General features: G+C 40.3%; 1 pseudogene; it reads right to left on the minus strand.

Moving 5' to 3' along the window:
* Nucleotides 1-4,027: 4,027 nt before the first annotated feature.
* LOC149991544 (annexin A2 pseudogene) lies at nucleotides 4,028-5,074 on the minus strand (annotated as a pseudogene).
* Nucleotides 5,075-5,512: the final 438 nt, after the last annotated feature.

Below are 5,512 nucleotides of genomic sequence, written 5' to 3' on the forward strand. Positions count from 1 at the left end.
CAGCAAAGGCTTTACATCATGGTTTGTAACATTTGCCTTTTCAGATAGGTAAGATTTAAACTATCAAAAATGGGTGAAGTGTTCCTGGTTGAAGGCAGGTCAATACAAAGTTTTCAGAGAACATGAAGAATTACAGTTTGAGTGGATCAGAGGATGGTATGGTGCAAGAGGAGGTAGTGAGAAAGCTGAAAAGATATTTTGGAGGCATTATTTATAGGGCCCTGAGTGCCAGGGAGAATTTGAACCTCATCTCACATTGAGGAGATGCTCAAATGATTTGAATAAAAGTGTGGCATAATTGCAGATGTTGTTCAGAAAGATTAATCTGGCTACACTGTACAGAATGGATTGGAGTACAGACTGTTAGCAGAAGGACAAGTTGGGGAGACTACTGAATTACTTCAAGTAAGGTATAATGAAGATTTGAACATATGAAAATGGAAATATTTCACACTCTGTGCAGGATTTGGGTATCTATATTAGAAAGTAGCTTATGCAAAGGAATAGTTGTATTTTTATGTTCTAAAAATGAAGCATAACAGAATGTAGTGATAAAATGAAGAGTGGCCAAAAATGTCAGCTCTTGATGTATTAAAAACAAATTCACTCTTCAGCTTCTTTAAACATTCATTGAACTGTTTCTCATAGTATTTCAACAAATGACATTGACAACATGTATGAAATTAGAATTGCATCATTTGATGAATTCTTCCAAGACCTAATCTTTAGAAATATGCTTCTTAAAATCAATTCCTATTTTTACCTCGGGAGTTCTTAGCTAAACAGCATCTCTCTTTTACTTTTAGCATGTTTCAGAATAACTGTATTGATCTGGCTCCTTGAGTAGTTTCTAGGAAATCTGTACTTTTAAGCTTATCTTAACTTTAGAGACCCAAGGGAACTAAGGCATACAGAACTTAAATTCAGCCATCACCCCTGCTCCTCAACCTCAATAAAGCAAGTAAGCTCAAGAAAGCTGAAGTGAGACTAGGACGAAAGAGTTTAATTTCCTGGGTAATAGCGCATCTAACTGAATTTGTTTTTCCTCCTGGGACTACATCTCAGTACTGCAAAAGCTGGATGTGAAGACTGGGAAAGTACATAGATTTTCAGAGTACAGTAGATTCCACAATATGCCTCCCAGATTCATCTCCTCATCCTTCCAGGACTTAAGAACCAATTCTCTAAACCTCTGGGAGTGTTATCAGCCCTCACTGGAAATTGTCCTTGGTTGTAAAACCTGCTTGTTGAATGTCATGCCTTTTCCTGTGAGAAGTATGCATCTTCTGGTTTGTCGATTTGAGGCTATAAATGCCCAGCCCATCAACCCAATTTGGGACAACTTCAAAAGGCCATCCCAACTTCAGAGCTCCTCATGGAATTGGCTGAGGCCTTTTGTATGAGTTTTCTATTACTAACTATAACAAATCACTATAAATTTAGGGGTTTAAAACAATGCAAATTTGTTATTTCACAGTTCTGGAGGTCAGAAGTCTGAAATGAACCTCTCTGGGCTAAAATTAAAGTGTCAGCAGGGCTGCATTTCTTCTGCAGGCTCTTGAGGAGAATCCATTCCCTTACCTTATTCAGGTCCTAGAGGCCTCCTGCATTCTTTGACTCATGACCCCTATTTTTTCTTTTGTCTTCAAAGCCAGCAGCATAGCATATTTGCATCTTTTTTCATCTCTGACCTCTGCTTCCATCTTTCCTTCTTCTCTGACTCCCACTCTTCTGCCTAGTTCTTTTCCTTATAAGGAGCCTAGTGATTACATTGGACCCATCTGGATAATCTAGATTGATATGCCATCTCAGGAACCTTAATTGCACATGTAAAGTCCCTTTTTCCATCTAAGATAACATTCACAGGTTATAAGGATCAGGTTGTGAATGTATTTGGGGAGGGTTCATTATTCCGCCTACCACAACTTTGTTGTGGCTGCATCACAGGCAGACTTCTGCTGCCTGCAATTGCCCACAGGTATCAATTCTAAAAGCACTCCCAGTAAACATCCTACACACAAATATCCACCTAATAGTCTACTCCTCAGCAGACATAACCTGTTATAGCAATACAGGAGGTTAGGAGAAGAGTCTGGGCATGGCTACCTCAGAATTCCTTTGGATGGTACCTTGTCTTTACTCCCTAAAGTAACATTCCTTTACTCTTTAGAGGCTTAAATCTTATTTTATTTTATTTATTGTTTTTTCTATTACGGTTATCCCACTCTCCCCACTTTGTTCTCACCCTACCCCATCCACCCCTTCTCCCTCAGTCCATTTCCACCCTGTTGTCCATGTCCATGGGTAATTCATACTAGTTCCTTGACTAGATGCTTTCCCTTCTTTCCCCCCTTCACGCCCCCCCCATCTCAGTCACTATTAGTCCGCTCCTTCTTTAGTTGCCTCTGGTTCTATTTTTGTGTGTGTTTGTGTTGTTGGTTAGTTCCTGTATTAGATGATATCATATGGTATTTGTCTTTTGCTGCCTGGTTTATTTCACTAGCATAATTCTCTCCAGTTCCATTTATGTTGTCGTAAATGGTAGGAGTTCCTTTCTTCCTTCTCCTGCATAGTATTCCATTGTGTAAATGTACCACAGTTATTTGATCCACTCATCTACAGAGGAGCACTTAGGTTGTTTTCAGCATTTGGCTGTTGTAAATAGTGCTGCTATGAACATAAGTGTGAATAGATTCTTTTGAATTGGTGTTTCAGGATTCTTTGGGAATAATCCTAGCAATGGAATTGCTGTATCAAAACACAATTCCGTTTTTAGTTTTTTGAGGAAATTTCATACTGTTATTCATAGTGGCTGCACCAGTCTACATTCCCACCAACAGTGCAGGAGGGTTCCCTTTACTCCACATCCAGGTAAGCATTTGTTATTTGTTGATATGTTGATGATGGCCATTCTGACCAGTGCAAGGTGTTATTTCATTGTGACTTTAATTTGCATTTCTGTGATGGCTAATAATGTTGAGCATACTTTCATATGCCTATGGATCCTCTGTATGTCCTCTTTGGAGAAGTTTTTGTTCAGGTTCCTTTGCCCATTTTATAATTGGGTTGTCTGTCTTCTTAGTGTTGAGTTGTATAAGTTCTTTATATATTTTTGAGATCAATCCCTAGTCTGAGGTATCATTGGCAAATATGTTTTTCCATATGGTTAGTTCCCTTTTGATCTTGCTGATGTTATTTTTTTTTTTTTTTTGCTAAGCAGAAACTCTTTAGTTTGATGTAGTCTCATTTGTTTATTCTTTCCTTTATTTCCCTTGCCTTAGGAGATATATCTGTAAAAATATTCTTACATGGAAAATTTTACTGCCTATGTTTCTCTCTAGGACTTTTATGGTGTCACGGCTTACATTTAAGTCTTTGATCCATCTTGAGTTTATTCTGGTGTATGGTATAAGTTGGTGGTCCAATTTTTTGCATGTCCCTGTAGAGTTCTTCCAGCACCATTTGTTAAAGAGGCTCTTATCACTCCATTTTATGTTCCTTTCCCCTTTGTCAAATATTAGTTGACAATATAGATGGGTTTATTTCTGGGCTCTCTATTCTGTTCCATTGATCTATATGTCTGTTCTCATGCCAGTACCATACTGTTTTGATTATTGTGATTCTTCCTGTTGTGTTCTTCTTCCTCAAAGTTGCTGTAGCAATTTGGGGCCTTTTTTGGTACCATATACATTTTTGAAGGATTTGTTTTAGGTCTGTGAAATATATCATTGGCATTTTATTTTATTTTATTTTTTCTAAAGTAGAAATTTAGTTTATTCATTTGTTTATGACACAGTACACAAGAAGCAAAGTGTTTCACATCATAGATTTCACTTCCAACTCCGTGGAATGTTCATTTCTTTGGCTAAAAGGAGAGACTAGACGGGAAAGCCATGTGACTCTTGGGCAACTGAAATAAGGCCGGGGCAGGGGCAATGCTGACACCTTCCTCACGGGGATGGGCAAAGGCAGCTATTAGTTGCAAGGTGATTTTCTAGAATGATTAGCTGGAAGCACATGAGCACCTCTCCTGGACGCTTGAGCCGCCTCAGCCTCAGTCATCCCCACCACACAGGCATAGCAGCGCTTTCTGGTAGTCACCCTTCGTGTCTTGCTGGATGTAATAGTACAAGGACTTGCCATACTTCTTCTTGAATTCAGACCTGATTTTCAACATGTCCACTTTACTGTGGGAGATCATGATTCTGATCAAGACCTTGTCGCGTGTCCCCTTGCCCTTCATGGAGTCATACAGTCGGTCAGCAAAATACAGAGGCTTGTTCTGGATGCACTGGACCAGGTTCAGGAAAGCATTCTCCAGGTCTCCCTTGACTTCCTTCTTGATGCTCTCCAGCATGTCATAAGGGCTGTAGCTCTTGTACCTTTCTAATACTTTCTGGAGGTGACACACGCTCCGCTCGGTCATGATGCTGATCCACTTGGGAGCCTCAGTTCCTTTCCTCTTCACTCCAGCATCATAGAGATCCCGGGCATCTTGGTCAATCAGCTCATAATCAATGACAGAGCCATCTTCTGCTCTTCTACCCTTTGCAAGGGCAACCATCAGCTTGCAGAAGTCACCAGATGTGTCAGAAATAATGTCCTTCTCCAGGTCAGTCTTGTACATCTCCTTGTAGACTCTGTTAATTTCCTGCAGCTCCTGGTTGGTCCTGGAGCAGATGATCTCGATGAGAGAGTCCTCATCAGTCCCCAGCCCCTTCATGGAGGCCTTCAGCTCGGAAGCGTCATACTGAGCAGGTATTTTCAACAGGCCCAGAATCACTGTCTCCAGGTGGTCAGACAAGGCTGACTTCAGTGCTGACGCAAGATCCCTTTTGGTCCTTCTCTAGTAGGTGAAGGCGATATTCTGCCTCTGCTCATTGCTGCAGTTGGTCAGAATGTTGACGATGGTGACCTCATCCACACCTTTGGTCTTGATGGCCGTTTCGATGTTCAAAGCATCCCGCTCAGCATCAAAGTTGGTGTAGGCTTTGACTGACCTGTATGCATTTGGGGGTGTCGAGTGATCACCCTCCAAGCTGAACTTGCACAGAATTTCATAAACGGTAGACATTTTGAAAGAAGCTGGGCCAGGCGCTCAGAACCGCAAGAGTCCCCAGATGCAGAACTCATTGGCATTTTAATAGGGATTGAATTGAATCTGTAAATTGCTTTGGGTAGTTGTGGACATTTTAATGATGCTGATTCTTCCCATCCATGAACATGGTATATGCTTCCATTTATTTGTATCTCCTTTAATTTCTTTCTTCAGTGTTCTGTAGTTTTCCGAGTACAGGTCTTTACCTCCTTGGTTAAGTTTATTCCTAGGTACTTTATTTTTCTTGTTGCTATAGTAAATGGGATTTTTCCCTAGTTTCTACCTCTGACATTTTATTGTTGGTGTACAGAAATGCCTTCTATTTTTGAATATTGACTTTGTACCCAGCTATTTTGCCAAATTCACTTATTAGGTCGAGCAGTTTTCATAGAGTCTATAGGGTTTTCTATGTAT

Source organism: Furipterus horrens, unplaced genomic scaffold (assembly GCF_987537825.1).
Source record: "Furipterus horrens unplaced genomic scaffold, mFurHor1.1.pri manual_scaffold_17, whole genome shotgun sequence".
Classification (NCBI taxonomy): Eukaryota; Metazoa; Chordata; class Mammalia; order Chiroptera; family Furipteridae; genus Furipterus; species Furipterus horrens.